General features: G+C 39.1%; 1 long non-coding RNA gene across 1 annotated transcript; it reads left to right on the top strand.

The window, feature by feature from the left end:
• The first annotated feature begins 2,081 nt into the window (after positions 1-2,081).
• LOC122982733 lies at positions 2,082-6,779 on the top strand. The gene is made up of 4 exons (XR_006403523.1): positions 2,082-2,183; positions 2,366-2,415; positions 3,207-3,258; positions 5,947-6,779. It is a non-coding gene; the product is annotated as an uncharacterized LOC122982733 (long non-coding RNA).
• The last annotated feature ends 15,748 nt before the right edge of the window (positions 6,780-22,527 follow it).

The following is a 22,527-nucleotide window of genomic DNA, read 5'->3' on the forward strand; positions in this document are numbered from 1 at the left end:
TACCGTTACAGTCTCTACTGTGGGCTCTGAGTGGGCAGCACAGCCAATGGAAATGCTGGATTAGAGCAGCAGCAGCCTCTCCTAGGTCCTAGTGCCTGGCGTTTAGGTACATTGTGAATTTGGAGACGCAATGGCACAATTTGATCGACTTTAATGAAAAATGAATGACAAAAAAACTATTGACGATTTAAACTAATAATGCATATTTATTTGGGGGGGCTAAAGAAGATAGGCCTAGCGATGCCCCTGCAGTGGCAGTAGGGTGAAGGAACATGCCCCCAGTGCAGCAATGTGGCTCATTGATGTGTTTTCAATAGCTTTTGGACAACAACAGAGGTCTAAAGCACAGAGGAATACGATATATCAGGCTTTGCATACACACACACACACACTCACACTCACACACACACACACACACACACACACACACACGATACTTGTAAGTAGGATGAGTTCATTGTTGACTTGGCTCTGCACATGAAATTTGTTGACAATAAGAAAAATATAGAGAATCACCAGTCTTATGGTTTAATATAAAAATATTCATTAGTGCAGCTTTAAAATCAGGAGTGTCATCACATGGAAAGGATTCATCTTTGAGCATGAAAGTGCTCATTAAATGAAAAGTAAAAGGAACTTTCTAACACCAGTGGAAATGTTATGGTGTCACCAAAACTTCTGTTATACTACCCAAATTTTATGGAAATCTGACCTCTATTTTTCCAGATACTATATTTTGGAAAGAAGTGGTGATGGTGGTGTTCGAAGATTAGAGGGTCATCAAAATCAGATAGCAATCAATCTCCCAGAACTATAAATATTCATACCACATTTTATATCAATCTGGTGAGCCAGTATATGTTGATATGCTGCTTTCAACCAAAGTGTTGGCCAAAACAACAGACCAAGTAACAGACGGACAGACTGCATGGCCATCCTGAGCACTGAAGGGGCAGAAATACAGAATACATCAAGAGGCAAACTGGCAAACTCTGAGTTAAAGTGCTGCAAAAGAACAATCTGATGCTGGCAAAAGAGCTGTTTTTCCTGCAGCAACAATAATGTTGTTGTTGATTTTAATGATGTGGCAACCCATCTTCCCCTTGTGATGATTGTGATGGTGACAAAGGCTCTGTTCACACCTGGCATTAAAATGCGTCTTGGGTGATCTGATCACAAGTGACAGCTATATGTACAGATCTGAATGCCCCTAAGATGCACTGAGGATGCATTGAGATCCGATCACTCAGATCACATTAGGACGTGGTCGGAGCCACATATGGCCACATTCTTTTAGCAGTGTGTACGCAAATGTGTCCTGGGCCACACTGAAGGACCGCCTACTCAGTTGACATCCTTTGTGTAAACAGATGTGCATACTCATTCGCATACCAACAGCGTCATATTAAAGTGCGAAACAACAAAGGGGCTGGCGGCCGGAGCAGAGAGTATGTAGTTAGCAGTATAGCTGTGAATGTAGCAGTGCAGTGTGTGTACAGTTCAGGTTACAACCCCTCAAGACCCAAGCCAAGTCCCTGTGTCTTGCTTGCCACCTGATTAAAGTGAAAGGGGTTAGCCCTGAAGTTAGCGACAATGGGTTAGCCTAACCTGAACATGCTCACTTAAGGTGGACTGACCTTTAAGGTGGTCCAGTTATTCTCATTTAATGACAATTTCAGCTGCTCCTAATGGAGAAATGTCTGGCTGTTGAGTCTCTCCTGAGTTTTGCTCTCCTCTGCACCGCCCTTGGTCTTTGCAAATGGAAATCATGTACGTGTTTATTTGCATGTAGAGCGGGGAAGTGAGATCCAATCACAAGTGGTCACTCGAGACGCATGTGGAGACGCATTCTAATGCCAGGTGTGAACTGACGTACTTAGAGCTGTCCACTTGTGATTGGATCACCCAAGACGCATGTTATTGCCAGGTGTGAACAGGGCCAAAGTGATGAAATGAGGAAAATTGAAGGTAAACAAGATAAACACTTACATCCATTGAATTTAAATGACAGTGGAAGCAGGCTTCATTATGCTGTTTTAACTAAGAACAAATTTCTTCTCTCACAGATAAATTTCAAGATAGATTGCTGAACCTTTGCGCTATGCTTTGCAGCACCACGGAGCTTGTTGAAAACTTGTAATAAAAGAAGTTCTGATGGGGAAAATGAAGTTTGAGAATACAGGGTAAGGAGGGTCTTTAGTATACATTTGCCTTAGGCCCCCAAAACAATGTGTTTGCCACTGCCTGTGCTGCATCTTGTATTCCTCCACTTTAAGCACCTTGCATTTTGGAAGAGTGCCTTAAGCACCCAGAGTTGAAACAAATTCAGCTCATTGTTTTTGTTTGTCTTTTCTCTGTTCACCAGTTGTATTAATGCAGCGAGGGGCCTTGTGGGGGAACTACAGCAGCTCGGAGGTGAATAAGAGCGGTTTTGTAACCACTCTCTTATTTTATATAATACTTGTGCAGCCAAATCACACTGACCCAGCACAACAAACAACAGCTGGCCGTGTGACTGACAGTAGATCGTCAGCTATTCTGTAGTCGCCTGGCAACAGCGAAACAAAAACACAGCATGATGCTCAGTTTTGTGTATGTAGGTTTCTTCCTCAGATATAAAATAGTAATCTGTTTTTTTTCCCCCTGCGCTTTTAACAAAAGGCAGTGCAGCATTGATTGCTGTGTTGTTCAACCTTCAGTTTATTCCCGGTGTGTCTCGGTCTTACTGCAGCTGCTTGGTTTACACTGTGACTGTCACTGGGAGAGGTGGCTACATCTTGGACAATTAATTACACTGGAATTCACCAGACCCTTAGTGATTACTTTTAATGGTAATGAGGTTTAATCACTCTAATACCATCATTATTAAATTATGACGAGAGTCCTTATTAGTTATACATGAACACATTACATGTTATTATTCATTTCATCTGCTGTACAATACTCTATTGTTATTTGTTTAATTCATTAATGTGTTCTTAAGCCAGCTTAGAGCCATATCTAATGTCTAGTGATTGCATAAATTGTCTCTTTTGAGTAGTCTGCATTTCAAATCAATGTTATTCTATCTTAGTGGTAGATTATAAGAAGTGTAATTAGAAGTATTAGGTACTTAATCCATAAGCCGATGCATAAAATTTGATATGGTGGTGACATGAGGTGTATTGGTAGTCATCTGTTGAAGATGAGCACTTTTTTTTATACAGGAAATTCAGTTGCTGTGTGAAGCTGGACTTCGATTCTCCAGAATGCATGCAGGTGAATGTGTACAGGGGTTGCTTGGAGATGTTTTTGTGTCTGTTCCTGTTATACTTTATGCAGCATGTTTATGTTTGTTTCTAGAAATTGAATCCAGCAACAAACTTGCTTGACATGCAAGTCCACACACTCTTCTGTGACCTATGGTTACCCATAACATCCTGGGATCTTTTCTTAATGGTGTTAATTAAGTCGTTCAGCCACATCATTAGTTTTATTCCAGTGTGTAAGGATTTTTTTAAAATGTTTTGCTGTAATAAGGATATAAGAACAAAACAATTTCTAGGCTGAAGTCAGATTCATCATTGATTCACATGAGCCAAGGATGATAAGTAAAGGATCTGGTTATTGTGTCTTCGGAGAACCATAATTCCAGCTTGATTGTCTTTTGGCAGAATTGTGCTTGTGGGGTAAAATTTGAGCCTATTTTTCTAATTAGATTCACATGCTATCAAAATCATATTAGATAGATATTAGTAGATGTCATCTTAAGAGAATACAAAATCGACAAAGTTTCTTATTCTTTCTATATCTTTCCGATTCATAGTCTGTTGTGTTCTTGAATCAATTATTTATGCCTTTTACACAACTCAATTTCACTGAAGAAACTGCGGCTAGCTTAGAAGCTGCAGCCTCATCTGTCCACATCTGTCCTGAAACACAGGACCAAATTCAAGATTCTGCTGATCCCATACGGCAAGACTCTAAGATCAGCTGACCAGAGCTTACGGGATTTCAACAGTCAAGATCGTTAAGTAATTACACATCCAAAAGCTGAAACCCAAAACATTTCCTCAGGCGTTAGTCAGGACCAAACCAGAGCTAAAATGAGAAAGATCTTTGGTTTTGTAAGTGGAAAGAAATATGACTGCAAATTAATACTAATGCTGCTATGTGTCCGCCGGATGGTAAAGTAGTAACTAATCAATCATCCAATTATCCATAACAGCTTTATACACCTCGGGATATGGTTGTGGCTTGTACTGTATCTGCCCCTTAGTGGCCAAAAATCAATTAGTGCAGCTTTAAGGACTCTAAAAATGAAAAAGACATTTTAGCTTTGTTGAGAAAACAAGTTTAAGTTCAATAAAATAAGCAGTAGTGTGAAAATATTTTTTTATATTAAGAAATGGAGGAGTGGTTAACTTTACACTCACAGATCTCAATTATTTCTTTAATATATAGCTACAGAAAAGCAATTTACAGATGGCCTGTACAGTTCCCTGTATACTGTTTAACCCATTTTTACAGTAAACACATTCAGTCATCTAGAAAAAACACATGATGTAGGTTAATTTCACCTCATATTCCCTCATGGTCATTTTATCTGTCTTTCATTTTACATTCCTGAGACTTCTCCTTCCCTTCAAAACTGCGCACCCCAGTGACCCTCCTCCCAAACTCATACATATTGTTTTGCAGCAGGAGGAACAGATGTGGAGAAATTATGATTCTACTATGATTGCTCTGAGGATGAACAAAACAAAATGGTGCTGGGAGAAGCATATTGTGCCCTAGAGCAAAAGAAAGTGAACACCACAGAAGACTGCACATTGTATCCATTATTTTTATGACTCAAACACATTTAGAAGTATGTACTGAGTCATTCAACACTGAGAGGATTATATTGTCCCTCACTGCCATCGGCTGAGCAACAGTGAGCCCCGCAGCAATCAGTTCAGGATGCTTTAGCATCGCCTTCCCAAAACTCAAAGACGTCTTGGACTTTTTCACTGGTGTCACACAGTGTAAACACATCAGACCTGCCTGTGCAGTGATGGTAATCTGTCAGGGATTTACAGCAGGTGTGTCACACTAGTATACATTTCCTGTGGCCTTCAGCTTTATCCTGTGTCTGAGATTGGCTGAGACTGACTTTAATGGCAAAACGACAGCATCGGTCATTCAATCGAGCACTGAAAAACAACCTATGTTTACATTTTGAAGTGCAAATAACATCATAAAACCAACGTTGGTTTCTTTCAACCATGATCACACTCTTTTTCCAACCTTAATCTAATAGTTTTCTTTAACCAACCCTTAATCATAAGGGTGGCACATCAGAAAACAGTCTTAGGAGTCTTTTTTTTAAAAAAGATCTTAGCAATCTTAGTTCACCAAAGCAGTTTTCATCCTGGCAGCTGCACATGGGTTTCTTGGTGGTGTTTTGTCTGGGCAGAAAACCTACATGCGAATGCCAGGACGTGTTCCTCCACTGCAGGAAAACACTCACTGTGGAAACACAAGGAGGGAATTTCTTACTAAAAAGACCCTAACTTTGGAAGATTCACACTTGATTTATATAACTACCTGCTGAAGCCTCATATTGGCTTCGGCTAAATTTTGGAATGCATTTTTGCATAGAATAAATAACTTCACGCTATAAAGGGAAGACATCAGCCAATACAAACACATGGAATGATTTCAGTGATCAATAACTCTATCAATGTACAAATGGCATGTTACTGTAATACCGTATTCATTGTGTTATGAACATGTCACACGGGAGAGATTTTGAGTTAATATTTTATCTTTTATTTGCATATATTTTGAATTATATTTTGATTATGTAGTTTGCTTTGCATGTTAGTTTGCTTTGTGTTTTCCTTGCATGTGTTTGTCGAATCTCTCTGTGATCATCCCTAAACACACCCGTGTGCCGTATTGCCAATTGACCAATCCCTGCAGAGCCTAGTGAGCACAAAAGAGGAGGGGAGAAAATGGAAGGACAGACAGACACAGAAGATTGCAAGCAGAGAAAGAAACATGTGACAGGAGGGGAACAGCAGGGATGGGGAACAGCTTTTACCCTGCTTGTGGTTCAGGTAAGGACCAGGTGTGGCAATTCAAGTCATGCATGACTTAGCACTTCTCTCTCACTCAGCACACCTAGGGCATACCGTAGAGGAACCATGGGGGAAGGGGGAGGCCAAGAGATTGCCCCACCATGGCAACCAGGAGCCACGAGCAGGGTGACGCTCACCAGGCATGGCCGATGAAGACACAGCAGGGAACCACAAAGGGCCAGACAGCACTACAAGGCATCCTCCGCTGACCCCATGGACCAGAAGATGAGCCACCACAGGAGTCTGAAGTGCAGCAGCCCGTGTCCATTTGGCGTGAATACTTCAGCCTGGGCTGGTAGCCTGTTGTTACCTCACAGGAAAACTGTGAGTATCTATCACCATTGTTTTGCGGAGGACACCGGGAGGGCCGGCTGTGGGGCAAGGGGTGGCAAATCTGAGCTGGTGTATCTGCAGGATACTGGTGGTGGTTGTCTTTTTCCTCAGGACGAGAGGACCGTGGTGGTCACAAGACATGAGGAGCCAAGGACTGTATGCGTGGAAAGGGGAAGGGACCACTGAGGACATTGCAGCTGCTAGCATTCGTGTTGGACTGGTCGAGAGACGTTAACCGTAATGGACTTGTATGGGGACTTTTAAGCTTGTTTATTTAAGGGACATTTTACGATTCTTAGACATTTTATAGTTGCCTTTGATTGTTGTTATATTGTAATATTACCTGGGTTTTAGTAGTTTTAACATATTGTATTTTCAAAGTTTTGTAATAACATATTATTTTACTCACCTTTTAGCGTCCGGCTCCTTGGTTGTCCAGTGTCGCCCTCTACCCTCTAAAGAACCCTTAAAATCTAATTCCCCTTCCCCCCTTCCCCGTATAAAGACCTCTCCTTTAATATGTAAAATAGGACTTTTGTCATATCAGTTTGTTTTTCCTCTTTGGTCCAAACTGTATCCAGTTCCATGAAAAATGGAATATAATGCTTATTATACATGCCTCGTACCTCTGTTATTATCAATTAAGCACCATTATTCTTGCTTTGATTATTAAATTCAGCATTCCCTGCTGAGACTCACTGGGGACATAGAGGTCTACAGGAAACACAAATACAGCTGAAGACAACACCAGAAAAACAAAAGACAATTATAAATATGATCCTTTCATGTGGACAACAGAGAAAAATGGTTTGATGCCATCATTATTTACATGATAATAGAATATTAGATATGCTTCCACATAAAAACAGATTGAAAAATGTATTTTCATTATGCTTCTCATTTAAAAGGGGAGAGCAATCACAAATTAATAGAGTAATAATGAGCCAGTAGTGTACCAGGCATAACCTGGTTCCAAAACAGTGATTCGCATACATCTGGCACTGTGACAGCAGAGTCAATGAGAACGTGCCAGAGCCAGAAAAATGACAAAGAACATTTAACTTTTAAACTAGATGTCCACAAAATCAATTTTACTTCTGCTGCAGTAAAAATTCAACAAAGTACAATAAGTCGAGGAGGACATTTTATTCATTGTTTTACTTCTTAACAAGGTTGCTCTTAATGAGCCAGACACACTTGCTTTCATCAGCTGGCACAAGTGTTTTTAGCCCAATCAATCTTGATCAATTGGGGACTGTAACAGACAAATTAATCTCAGGTAATGAAGACACTTAACAATGTTTTTCTGACGTTGAAGCGCCCCCAGAAGCGTTCGGAAAAATACTGCTTGTCTGGTAACTTATCTAATTGCCACAGGGCATCACCTCTGCGTTAGATTTCCTTTATTAGTTTTTGGAGCCCAAATGAGGCTCATTAGCTGGCTCACTCTAATTAGAGGACATATATCAGAACACTCTAGGGTTTCCCACACTGCATGCTGGGAAAAATGAAATGCCATTAATCAATCTGGCCTCCTGTTTAATGTTCTGGACAGTGGAAACAAACGAAATGCTGATTGAGTCAGTGATGCAGAAATAAAGTTTGCTCAATGCACATAAAATAAGTATTGAAACCAGTGAGGCATTGCAGACATGCTTTTGTAGAAAAGTTCTCAAAGGTCTTCTGAAGCCAGGCATATTTTAGTGTGTTGCATCAACACTGCTGGAATAGAGATTTTTTTTTTAATACATTTCAAGTTAATTAGCCAGCTGAATGCAATTTATATATTTCCTGATATTTAGAACATTACCATGAAACAAAAATGTTTCAGGCAATTAAGGGGGCATACTTTTTATTGCTCTGTGTTTTAATTGCTTGAGATGGGAGAGGGCTCATCTTATATGGAGTGAAGAGAAATACAGTTGGCTGCAGGAACCTGGAGAGATTCCAGTTCAATCAATACAGCAGGAAGACCTCAGCAGTCTAACAAACCCATTGTGTGCTATCAAATATATTACGACATTTAGTATAGCATGCATACTGAGCTCCTTTAGTCTTACCCAGCACTTGAGACATTCATGAGTTATAACAGCTTTCATGTCGGTTTCTAAAGTGATTCTATTACCCCGAGGAATATTTTGTGATTTTTAGTCTGTTGCAATAAAACTTTAATACAGATGGCTAAAAAAGGCTCAAAACAGCCCCTCATATGTTTTCATTAAAAGCCTCATTTCTTTGTACAAAATATTTCTCACTTCTAAATTATTCATTTTGATTTTTACATCAAGTAGTCACTTTATTTTACCATAGGGAGTCAACGTGTCAGTTGTCATTCATGGCCAGCTTGTGTTATAAGCATTAAAGGAAGTTTCAAAGGTCTTTTTTCATAAAGCAATGACTGATACAGTTTTCCACATGATCATATTTTATGAACAGAAAATGTCTCTACACATCTTAGGATCTTTGTTATCCAGTCTATTAAAAAAAAGCAGACAGGAAATAACAGCAGCATGTATTCAGGTAAAAATACCCGTAAATTATTTTTTCATTGATTGGACAAAAGAAGAAGAAACACAAGACACAAGTTAAATTTAGGCCCAGGAGGTACTGTGGTACATGAAAATCTTATTGGAATAGATTACCAATATCCTTCCAATTGAAAGAATCTTTTACAAGGTCAATGGCGAGCCCAGTGCTTATTCCAATAGTAGTGTGAGGTACAGTGTGTTGGACAGGTATCATTAGCCTGTTCACCACCCCCTTTTCCTAAATTTTAGCATTGACGTTTTAATCAACCAACATGACAACCAGGTGGTGTAGTTTCCTTCATTGGTGATATTGATGAACTAGCCACCTGAAAAAACTTGGTATGACCATTTTGTCTAATATTGCATTATTAAATTACACATTTGTACAACAGTAACAGTATACGATGGTGTGTATGCTTTATTTATATAGAGATTTGATTGGAAAAATCACTGACCACAGACACTGATGGTTTGGTTTTGTTAGCTGCTGTCTTATTCACTGCACGGAGACAGTCTCGGATGGTTCTCATAGAAATGATGTACATTTCCAAAAAAAAAGAAGTTAGTCCTCATCCTTAAAGGTCTTTTCTCTTTTAAAAAAACTGTTTGAAAACACTTCTGACACAGCTTAAACCTGACCTTGCTTGTCAAAGTATTTTTTGGAATGAGGCCACGCTCTGACAGACTCGGACAAGCCACACAAAGATAAGATTTATGCTTTATTGGAAGTGTTTTCAGACATTATTTTGTAACTTTTACAGCAAAACAGACTTTAAGGATTAAGGTTTGGCAAATATATGCCCCATTAACTTTCCCACCTCTGTTAAAGAGCAGTGCACAGCCACATTCCTAAGCTTTTCTATGGGAACTCTCTGAGACCATGTCCAGTGGATGAGAAAGTCCTGAACAGGGCTGTGAACTCATGAAACTACTGAGGGAAGAGTCTTATACCAATGAAATGTTGAATTTATAATCAATAAAACACACCCATTAACCACATCCAGGGGTTTTGTGCTACAGTCAAACTTTGTTGTGTTCTGGTGGCAAAAGTTAGCTAACTAGATATATATCAATGGTTTTGTCACAAGAGTAAAACAAACTGTACCTTTCTAGGATATATGGTTGTTGAATCCTGCATTTGGTATTGTTCATTTCATTTTCTGAATTTGCTTGTAAATTATGTCAATTAAACAACTGAAGAGAAGGTTGGGAAATATAGGGAAATTCAGTATGCCAACACCTGTTAACGCCCCTTGTGGCAACAGTACCTACCGTTTGAAAAAAGACTTGCCTTATTTTCCTTCACTGATCTTCCATTTATAGAGTTAAAATGAAATAAAAACAAGGTCTCTAATGTTAAGGTGATAAAATATGTTGGCAGATCAACACGCAATATCAGTCAGTTCAAAGTAGACTATTGTTTTTGCTCAGTTCAGAGTTTCCAACACAACATTTCTGAATGGAACACGATGCAATGAGTAAAATGACAGTGTTGGTAGCTTTGAATGACAGCTAAAAAAAACATACTGTGCACTGAACAACAATCTAGGTTAGGGGAAAGAGCAGGAAAAATATCAAGACAAATACTGGCATTTTCTTTTGACAACATCAAACCACCCATAAAGGACTAAAGGATGTTCACAGTGCTGCCTATGAATCTCTTCTGAATCCTTTTCTGTTTGAAGTAAGATAGACCACATGTTGCTCTTTTGATCAACACTGCTTTGTAAGATACACCAGAAATAATCAGCAGTATGTTAAATAATAATTTCACAAATTAAAATTAATTCATAGAATTAAATGACTGTTCATGCAACTAAAATTGTACATCAGCTGTCATTCATGCATCAACTCATCTATTTTCAGAGAAACACAGGAGCCCTCTTCTAAGTGACATTGGTCACTGGTTAGAGCTGGGAGAGGGGAGAAAGCCCTCTAAGCCATCTTGCAACCTCTAATGCACTGAAGCTATTGAACAGGCAAGAGGAGCTGTATTGACTTTGATCTGAATTGAGCGACTTTCATGGTCAATTTTACACGGGCTTCTAGTTCTGCGCATCAATTCACCCCGAGCCTTTTGGCCGAGAGGAAATGAGATTCTTTCTTCACTTGAGGATCTACTGCAGTGTGAAGACCAGATATGTGCTCTCTCACTGTCACGTGACATGATATTGTCTAGTTAAGACACAGCGCACGCACATGCATGCGCGCACACACACACACACTTATGCAACATTCAGTTGACCTTGTATTTCGATATTTGTGAATACCTTCAACTGAAATGCAGCCAGTAACCATATTTTCCTAATGAATTTCCAACCTTATTTTGAACATTCCACTGTTTCCAAAGTCTCATAAGATTTTGTGAGATGGGAACGGAATTTGACAGATGAATAAAAAGATGAACATTACATTTATTCACTAGACACAGGATTATGTGACAAGATTTGTACATGACTTTTATAGCTGTTCCTTATGTGACAAGGTTACCTTTTTTCCTTTTCTAAACACAAGGTTAAGGCAAGCAGAGAAACTTTGTCTTAAATTACGTATTATGGCAAAGTATACCTTAGTCATAATTAGACTAAAACAGGTCAGTGGTTTTACATAGACAAAATGGCCCAGACAAAAAAAAAAGGGTAATCATGTAAACACAGATCCCTCTTATTATTGTAACATTTTATGTGTTCACATATTTCAGAAAAAGTGAAGCAAATAGCAATTGTTCCCAAAGCAAGATTAATGCTTCTATTGTTCCATGGTAATAAAACAACAGGAATGGTCATTTGCATGCACACACACTGCTGCGCTGTGGCTATCCTGATGTGGATGTGTTGTGAATATTCTGCCTGCAAAGTTCTGGTACGTGACCATTTATGACAGGCCGCTTACAGAGAGCAACCCTGTCATCTAGAAAACACTTTTATACATACAACTAATTTGGAGGAAATGTAATGCCGCCCGAATTAATGTTGTTGATTAATATATCTGGCAAGTCATAAAATGTTGATAGTGAACGTATCAGTAAGATTTTCACGTATTTCCCTTTGTTTCCTGCAACTACAGCATTGTTAACTTTAACATTTTTTAACTTCACACTTTTGTTTGGTTATGTTTAGATATTAACTTATGTTACAAACTTGGCTCAGGTTTGCAACAAAATAGGGAGTTCACACACAAAACATGTCAAATACCAAAATTGGTTTATTCAGCTAATAAATAAAAATAGAAGGTGTGGGGATATGGAAGTAGTAAGTGGTGTAAAGCATGTCTGGACGAGTGGAGGTATGTGTGCAGTGTAATATAAAGTGCAAACCTAAAAGAAGTACAGCAGTGTGGACGTCATGTGGAGGTTCAGGCTGCCTGGAAAGAGAGTGGTCTAGGAGAGCACCACCTCCAAGGTGCAGCCAGTTACTTTGACGACCCCCCGGTTCATGCCAGAGAGCCGTCACACTTGGTTAAGGTTTAATACAGAAAAAGTCTTCAAGTGCAAGACACAATGTATTGACTAAGATTTAATTGAAACCACGAAATTCTCTGATCTTATCAATGTTTCCAGCTGAAATGTAATTTCAGTAACTGTAATCTTTCCATGGGTCAAAACGAAACTGTTGAATCTTATATTTGTACAGACTATGCCAAGTGTCATGGCCTAGTGGCAGCTAGTAGTCATTCGGCTGGGGCAGTGGATGTAGCGTACAACAAAACCAAAATGTGGAGCCATGCTGGTGGTTGTAATGGGAAAACTCAGCACAAACTGTAAAGTCCAGATGAACTGCATGGATATACCTTTGAAGATGAGATCCCTGCAGCTGGAAAGAATGTAAAAATAAACTTCTGATTTTTTTCTCCAAAAGCTACAGCATGTCACCAATTCACAGAGTAACATATGGAGTGCTGAGGTTTCAAATAGGGCTACCTCGAAGGAAGGAAATGAATCTGAAAACTTTTGGTATATGTTTGGGAAAATGATCCAAAAATTCTGAGCTTAAATAGCTAGAGACGTGGTGCTGCCAAAAAAAAATAGACCATAAGGAGGAGAAAAGGAGGCACAATATTTACTCCATGCAAAAATATGGCTCTGTCTCTCAACTAGTAAATAAACAGAGCTGAGCTGCAGTATATTTTTCTAAAGAGTGAGTGATGTGGCTCTCAGTGCTTTGGAAAATGGACAGCAGTAATTGAAAATATTCACATTTTGTAGTTAATGGGCTTAACATACCAAAGCAATAATATGGCTTTGGTAATGGCTAAATACAAAACTACTTTCCCTTCCTTCAAAATTGTATGTCTTCCATGTTATGTTGTGAAAAGTTTGTTTTTTTGGTCTAATTTCAGCACAGAACATTTTATTATTTTGACATATATTTTTTAAAATTGTAATTCCTTATTAAGTCCGATTGAAATCACATTTAGTCATCCCTCTTTGCAGTCAAAATTAATGTCAGCTTTTTTTTAAATAAATTTGATTAACAATAGTCAAAGTCAAAGTCAAATTTATCTATAAAGCACATTTAAAAACAACATTGGCCAAAGTGCTGTGCAGACCAGAGCAGGTAGTTAAAATCACAAATACAAGAAACAATGACATAAACAACAAGAGACGCAGCTTGTAGGCACAAATATACGACACATAAGGATAGGCACAAGCCAAAAATCAAGAGGATTCAAACGTTAGTGAATAAAAGTAAGTTTTGAGCCTGGACATAAACGAGTCAATGGAGGGAGCAGATCTGATAGGGAAGGGAATTCTGTTCTACACTTTAGGGGCTGCAACCATAAAGGCACGGTCACCCTGAACTTAAGTTTGGATTGCAGGACAGCCAGGAGTCCCAAATCAGCCGACCTGAGGGACCTGGAGGTAGAATAAGGGGTTAGAGGGTCTGCAATAGCTGGTGGCTGAGTGTCAGTCTTAAGGCCAATAATGGTTTCCTTGTATTGTTTTACACAGGGGTGTTTTCAGTCTGAATGCTGCTGAGGAGTTCCTGTGTGTTGCAGAACAACAAGAAAAACTTGAAAAAAGAAAGTGGTGTGTGCAAGAGCTTAATGAGAACATGAATACAGTACATACATACAGTAGACGAGACAGGCATTCCTGTTTGCTTTTCTAGCGCATGTGCAGTTGGCATGCTTGACAGTGCGGACAGTCCGCGCAGTTTCAAGTTTTGTGCTGCGTACAAATGTCTGCAGAGGGGACCCTCACAAGCATGGACCCACACGGACCCTCATGGGTCACAAGGACCACACCAGCATCTAAACAGACTGATGTGACATTTTCAGGTATGTTAACATGCTTTTTAATGTGCTGCACACATTTTAAGCATCTAATTATCTATCTAGCCTGCACTGCACTTTTCCCGGTGACTGTTTGGTGGCTCGTTCAAGAAGCTACAGTGGAATTAATGCAAAACAGGGGATATATAATATAATACATAAATTTCTCCCTTTTGGTTTCAGATTTTCAGAGAAAACAAGTGATTTTCAGAGCAGATATGTATGCTGAAGCAGACAAAAAAACATGCAATTTAATTTCAGTACGACCACTCAAACAGCCTCTTGTAAAAGGGTTCTTTTATTTTCTGTTCTTCAATAAAGACATTTTAGCTGTCAAAGAAACAAAAAAGTACACACACACACAGACGACCATACGTATATAATACACACACGCCACTGACTATATCTGGTTCCAGATAAAAGGGGCTGTGTCGTCTTGCAGCTTTTTCAGGAGCCATATGACGTGGAGTATTTCTCACAGTGGTTCTCTTGCTAAAGAGCTTTGGCAACTGGGAGATGCAGCAGGCATGAAGTGTAAGGATGAAATTAATTAAAAATGCAGGAGAACATCAGCAGACTCTTTTCTCAAAGCAGGCGCTCTCACGCTCTCTCCTGGTATGTGTCATATAAAGTGCATTTTCGAATATATCACCGCTGTACTCATTTGGCATTACAAGCTGACCACACTCACTGTCATCTGTTCTGTCTGACGTAGGAGCGAGGAGATGAAGAGGAGGAACATCTTAAAAACTTCAGAGTACTTTTTTGTAGGATTGCCAAATAACTTTATTGTAGTCCTTTAGTGAGCTATGAGCTCTAGTGTGGATTACTAAATCATCACCCAAAGGAATGGAAAATTCAAGAGACATAACTGAGCTCCTTTTAACATCAGTGTGAGCTTTTATCTATTTTAAACTTCTTAAATCCTGAGAAATAACCTTTCTCTTGACACATGATCTTGACCTTTTTTCTCACTCCCATGGCTTTTTTGTCAGTTGTCAGGAATACCAGCACAACCCAAAAATAACTTTATTGACTCACAAATTAAATGGTCTCATTGATTAAATTCAAGTCTTAAAGACATAGAACAAAAAAATACATTTTTCAAAGTTATATTCTTGTGTCCCTAATTGTGCTGTTATCAATATATGCCAAAATGTATATCAACCCCCTCCACCTTCCCTGTAAAAAATTTAAATATTTTTGAGAATTCACACTGCAGTTGAGATGAATTTATCCAATCCAATGTAATTTATGATAACATGCTAACCCCTGCCTTCATATTAAAGTCCAGATGAAACGGCGTTTCGAGACTATCTAACTTCCGTATTGTGACATATTTCTGAGTGAAACAGGATAGACAGGTGGGAAATAATGTTGGGAGTAATTTGATTTGAACATTGAAAATTGGGCATGTCATAATGAATCTTAGCTCTGTGCCGCTAAAAGTTGATGATTGATTGATGAGTGGATGTCATGATATTATTGGTTGAAATTGGTTGGTTCAAGCCTACTTAAGCACATTAGGGATGTGCAGAAGGCCCAGTATTTGTATTTGTATCTGTATTTGTTGAGGCGTCAAAATTATTTGTATTTTTATTTGTATTCAAATAAAAGTGGAAAGAGGCTTAAAAATCCTGTTTTTGTTTTTATTACACTTTTAGAAAATTACAATAAGTTTACAATACAATAAGTTACAATAAGTTTTCATGAATAAAATACCTTACGAGGGAGGTCCCCTCACTGGGTCTCGAACTGGAGTCTCCCAGATCATAGATGACTGCACTGACTACTGAGCTGAAACTTTACTCTTTGCCTCATTGCAGACAGACCTCTACTTATTTATACACCCATAACACATCACACCGTGTAACGTATAGGGAAGAATTTCAAAGGCAATTCTTGCTTTGCTTTTAACTTTGTAGAAAGGAGAGGGGGAACAACAGGTTATGGAGAGTCCTTTGGGAGCACTTCGCATGTGTCAGTAGCTCAGCTTTATTTCTGGGGAACACCTCCAACTCTGGGAATGATGTCCAAATAAGGAAATGTGCATCATGTAGCAGGTGGATGTGACTCCCCTCATTGAGACCTGCTGGTAGACGTGGAGCAGAGGAGAGAGACTGAGATAGCGATGTAACCGACCTGCGCACTGGTATTTGACTTCTTTTTCTTTTCTTCCCGAAAACAAATAATTTTTAAAATATTTGTATGATACAAATATTTGTAAAAAACCCACTATTTTTGCTTTGCCGAATAACGTATTTGTATTCAGGCACACCCCTAAAGCACGTCATATTTTGTTGTACAGGAGGGAAACATTGTTGGATTTTGATATAAGAATACAAAGAAATGTCATTTTTTTTGTTTTTTTTAGCATATATTGTTAAATAGGTGCTCAGTATGACGAACAATATGTGATCTAAAAGGATTAAAAAGATTTAAACTGCACTTAGCTAGCTGTTTTGTTTCACTCTGAAATACATCACATTTTAGAAGCTAAATATGCTCCCCACTTTCACTTGGACATTTTCGGTGCACGTGTTTTGAAGCTAAATTAATCCTTTTTTTGACTGTTTGGGAGCAGAATAATTCCCAAAACATCTGATAGGCACACAGACCTGATGTAACCTTAAAGTTGTTATGGCTAATATGTTAGCAAACAACTGCTTGAAGTTGTGTTTGTGTCCACTTCAGAAATGTAAGTTCAATACTCGTTCTTCTTTCAGCTCTTTTGGTCTATACCAGCTCCAGAGAAAAATATCTGGCTCTTTGCCTGTTAAATGCTCTGTGATGTTCACCAGCTATAGTCGCTAACTTTGTCTTCCCATAGGAGCTTATGTGGGTTGTTGTTCAGTCTGTGGCTCTTGTGTTGTGTAGCAGGATGCTATCAGGCTCAGTGTGACCAAATCGCTTTGCCAGTGAGTGAACGCCACGTTATCGCTTTATGCAAGATTTGATTTACTGGAAATAAGGGCTCCATCTATGTAGACAGATTACAGAAAGGTATTTCATTGAATTAATGCAAAACTAGGGGGAGCTATCATTAAACCAAAGAATTTAAAATATAATTTTCTCACTTGTGGTTTCTGAGAACACAAGTCATTTACAGATCAGATATGTATGCTGTAGTAGACAAAAAAAGTCAATTTAATTTCAGTTGAACTATAAGGAAAGATTGTGGTTTGGATAAAAACTACGTGGGTAATGTTAGGGAACCTTCATCATCATGGTTACTAAAGACCTACCTGTACACCAGGGAAGGTCTGCCTTCGCCTTCGAGACACAAAAGTAATAATTCGCACAGCCACAAGAGGTCCTTGTCAGGTAAATGTAAACATAGATCATGTTAGGCATTTGAACACAACAACCAATGCTGTTTTTCTGGTGGGGACAGTCTTGCCGACTCTGATGGATTGCTTTTCAGTTTGAGTATACAGCAGCACTACAATCAACCATCCAATGAATCACACATTCAGTCGTTAGGTTGTTAACAACAGCACCATGAAAATTTTAACATCCACCCAGATGATGTGGGAAATGAAATCCTGGTGGTGAAATAATAGAGCAGTGCCTTCCTCTCCTTTTACTGAAGCGCTGAAGAATTCAATCACTGTAAATTTGATTAACAACAAACCCTGTGTTGGCCTTGAGGATTAAGTTTTGTTTAATATTTCATCAACTCTGTCAAAAGATGGTGAGGGCAGTATCACCCATGGAGCTGGATCAATGAGCGATGTGTCACTCGCTGAGGATTAAGTTTGCAGTGTGGTCATGCAGCATTGTTTGCTGTACTGTTTGTGTTGTCAATATCCAAAGACCAGCAGCCTGATATTGTCCACATAAACATGCAAAAACAGAGTAAGAGTCTGGCTGTTACAGTACTCTAAATCTAATCCTGATGGATTTTTTCCTTTTCTTTCGTATGTAAGCCTCACAGACCATAAAATCAGAGACTTCATTGCTAGGCAACTAGTCTCTGCACAGAGATGGGGAGGGTGTTCAGTGTTTACTGTCAGAGATCTGCTGCTAGTGGGAGTGCAGCCTCTCTAAAAGAGAATAGATAAAAAATAGATAAAACAGATACCAGTCATTTGTGCAGACTTAAAACAATTCTAAGTAATTGCTGAATCCCACAGGAACATGTATGACTTGTTCATATTAGAGGTTTGTCCTGGCTCGTATCATTCAACGCCCGCTCCAAACGCTACATATTAAAGTCTCAGGGCGAGAGACGTACTTTGGATTACCGTGCTGTAAATTTACTGGGCAGAGTACAGAGGGAGAGGGAGCTCTCTGGAGAATGGGAATGATGAGGTAATCATTCACCCTGATCTGAATTAATAAGGCCTCATTAGGCAGTCAGAGACACACTGCAGTGCTGATAAGAACCACAGTGTGGATTCACCCCATCATCTCCTCCAGTCGGATTTGGCTTCTGCAGCCCGCCGGCGTGCACCGTGTTTGTTAGAGAACTCCATGTCTAATTCGTACTTGTGCATTAGACTGATCTGATATGCATGGGAATTGTACAGTACGTCGACTGCAGGAACAACCTTGTGTTACATACTCAAGCTTTGCCACAACATAATATTATAATATTTGAGGTAACAGCTCTCTTTTTAAGGGAGCTGAGAATGTGAGATAATTTGACTCAATTTACTGTGTTGCTTGTTCGATTTTGTCGCTGATCTCATCATATTTTGCAGCATATTTCTCCGTACTTGAATGCTCTACCTTGTGAATAAGTCTTTATTTTGAATCTGCCAATGCAGGTGGTGTGTTCTGGGTCAGCGTGAGAAGGCCTAAAGCACCAAAATGCCCGAAAGGCAACTCGTGATTACCCTCATTCCCTTCAACTGTCAGCAGCCTTCCTGGGTTTGAACCCCTGTGGAGTGAACCTAAATGTGCGGACAGCCCCACACAAAATCACTCAGAGGATTGATTAAATGGCCAAAGACCTCGCCACAATCTAGATTTCATTACCCAGAATAAACACGTTGCATCAGGGCCTGAGCTTTTGTCTCCCTGCCAGTCTGTTTTGAAATTCAATAGATTATAGTGGCAGATCTCTGAGGAGTGGCAGAGAGAATTGTTTCATGGAGTGGAAGCCTGTGGTTTTGGTTTTATTCCCAGGGAGTACTTGCCCGAGCAGACTGAAGGGCACTTTGGTTCAGAAAGCACCCCACCTCGTCTCAGTCTAAGTGGATGTGACAGGTAGTCATGAAAAAAACAAAAAAAAACAAAAACAAAAAAAAACAAAACAGAAATGCAACAGAGACACAACAGTAAAATTACTGACATGAAAACCTCTGCTTATCCTCTCTTTTTACCCTCTCTGCTGTATATGGCATTGCATCTGGAGTACAACCAACCAGAAAGGCAAGTAATGGAACAGTTCCAGTTTGATGCATCTTGTTTATTTCCATTTACCTCAACCTTCAGAATCAAATTGAAGTTAGGTAACAGAGTGTTAAAGATCAAGTTGGAGAAGTGAAATTCATTGTGGCAATTTTGATGAAACATACATGTTAAAAAGATTTGTCTCATCAGTATCATTCGCTGTTTTTTCAAAGAGGAACAAGTGGAAAGAAACTTTGGGGTAAATTATTGACGAATTAGTCATTAACCTACTTCTGCTGTTTAGACAAAATTAGCCTCATCTAAGAATAAAGTAAGAAATTAAGGCCAGACACTTGGAGACATGACTGAACTAAGTGCATTGTATTATGATTTAAACTTTTAAATTGTTCTGTTAGCTTTGAAGGGTGCTGAAAAGCAAACAGGGGAGTGAATGTCCGCATACTGACAGATAATATGATCTCTGTTACCAATGCAATACCACATCACAGGTTCCTTTTACAACATAAAAACACTAATGTGCTTGGATCCCTAAGTTCTTACTAGGGCAGATCTCCTGCTGTGAAAAGAAGACAGAATTCCCAGAGGAGAGGTCATTTATAGGACAGAGCCACAATGTCTGTCAGAGTAAGGCTTGCATTGCTCAACACAGACGGAACAGATGAAAGGAGAGCCATAGGGAGGCTAGAGTGAATCTTTGTAAAGTTCAGCGGCAATTCTGCTGGTGCAAAGAAATCAAAAAAGCGTCCATGGACAGAATGGAGACAGAAAGAGTGGCTAATTAGATATGTGGCCACTCAGAATCAATATCACTTTTGTCATTTCAAACTGTAATCATGTTACTTTTCCTGTATTGGAGTAAAGATATTAGTGTTTCAATGTAAGTAATCACATATTGATCCACAAGATTGTATGCTATGTGGAGTCTTTAGCCTCTTTAACCTCTTCCTTGGTGAAATGTCTATTGACTGATTTCATTTTATCTTCCAGCCTTCATGTCATGTGTAGAATTGGAAATAGGAGTAGCCTGCAAACCAACAAATGATCTTGTTTATTTGAAAAACCCTTAAATAAAGGTCTGTGTCTGCCTTGATTTAGACTACTTACTACCATGAACACGGACTTAGGTCTACATTATTTATTGACCCAATAAATAAAAAGTAGATCAAACACAAATTAATAAAAAATGTGCAACAATTACTTACTCCAGTATCAACACCACCATGAATGTCAACCCACAACATTTCCATTTACCAATACATGAACAAGACTTAGAGTCTAAAGCTATGCTAACAGTTCTGTAAGACTTGTGACACTGTACTCAGACAAGGATGTCAATAACATTGTCATAATAGGCTAACATGCCTATTATGACAATGTTAACATGCTAATGTTTAGGAGAAATAATTCGTACAATAGTCGCCATTGCAGTTTAGCATGTTAGCATGCTAATATTTGCTAATTAGCACTAAACACAAAGTACAGCTGAGACTGATTGGAATGTCATTATGAGATGTGGTCATTAACCAATATTGGACAAATTGAAAGTTTGACCTCATGATGGCCCTAAATTTAGAGTTTTAGAGGGATTACCAATGTTATCAAATCATCTTGAGGAACACGTGTGACATTTCACTCAAAACCACAAATTTCAACATTATGTTGATGCTGGAGGAAAAGCCAGGGGATCACCAAAGTTAGTAGGATACATCCTCTGGGCACCATTAATATCTGTACATGCATGCTTTCTATTTCTCGTCTTTTTTCTCCTTCATTTTGAGAATCTGCAAACTGACATCAGTTGACCAAAGCCAGGCAACGTCTTGATTCATTCAGACAGACCATCAGCATAGACACATCACCGTGTCTGTCTGAACAGGGAATTAAAGACGTTTGACTTCAAAACAGGAATGATCTGCAAAGTGAGCAGCACCTGCATGAGTCACTGGTAATGATGAACATTTCTTTCAAACCCACAGAAGAACCGTCAATGCTGCACCTTAAATAACCACAGTTAAGTATGCATGATCCACCAGCAGCCATGGCATATAGCATTAACACTGAAAGGTCACAGAGAGACAAGGCATGTGGATGTGCATCGATATAGAGCCATTAGTCAGGCCTCTCTTGAGAAATCTCACTTAAATATAAAGCTGCCTATATGACAACTAACCTCAACAGCATGAACTCCCCCGTCAAAGCTGATGTGTCTCTTGTAATACACGACGCCCACAGCTTCTCAGCAGACTGTGGGGAAGCAGCAAGCCCTATTGGCTACTGCAATTTACCCTAATGGTTTTACATACCTCATTCAGTGAAACAGTCACTTTGATTTACCTGAGTGGTGCAGGCAGCTGGGAGGACATTGAGATTCCAGTGGATGGGTACCATGTACAACAGCGATAAATAATCCAGAGGGTGTGTTTAACAGATAAATGGCTTTTTGCTTGAGTGCCGTCCCTGCTGTGTAGACTTTGTGGGCCTGGAGGGGCTGCCATGGTGCCGTCCTACTCTGTACACCGTTTATTCTCACCACCTGCAGCTTTAATGCTCAGCTGTTTTGCTTTTTTATTCCTTTCATGAGACTGTTCAAGTACATACTAAGAAAGTCTGACCTACCAAAACATCACACATAGTTAATAAAGTTTCTACACTTGCTGTTCTGAACACTTGGTGTCTAATACTGTAGCTGCTTCACAGTGTTTTGACAAATTTTATTTTGACCAAAACTGCTTCACCCTCCGGTTGTTTTCTCAGTTTTACACCAGGCAAGAAAATGACATCAATGCATGTTTTTATTTTCTTATTGAGGACTTTTCAAACAGCACTTCATGAATACAAATAAAGAAAGAAGTATACTGAGTCTCACCAGTTGCCTCTTCATGAGTAATAATACAAATAACACTTCTTGGTTGTACAGTTATTGTGTG

The sequence above is a fragment of the Thunnus albacares genome, chromosome 5, assembly GCF_914725855.1.
Source record: "Thunnus albacares chromosome 5, fThuAlb1.1, whole genome shotgun sequence".
Lineage (NCBI taxonomy): Eukaryota > Metazoa > Chordata > Actinopteri > Scombriformes > Scombridae > Thunnus > Thunnus albacares.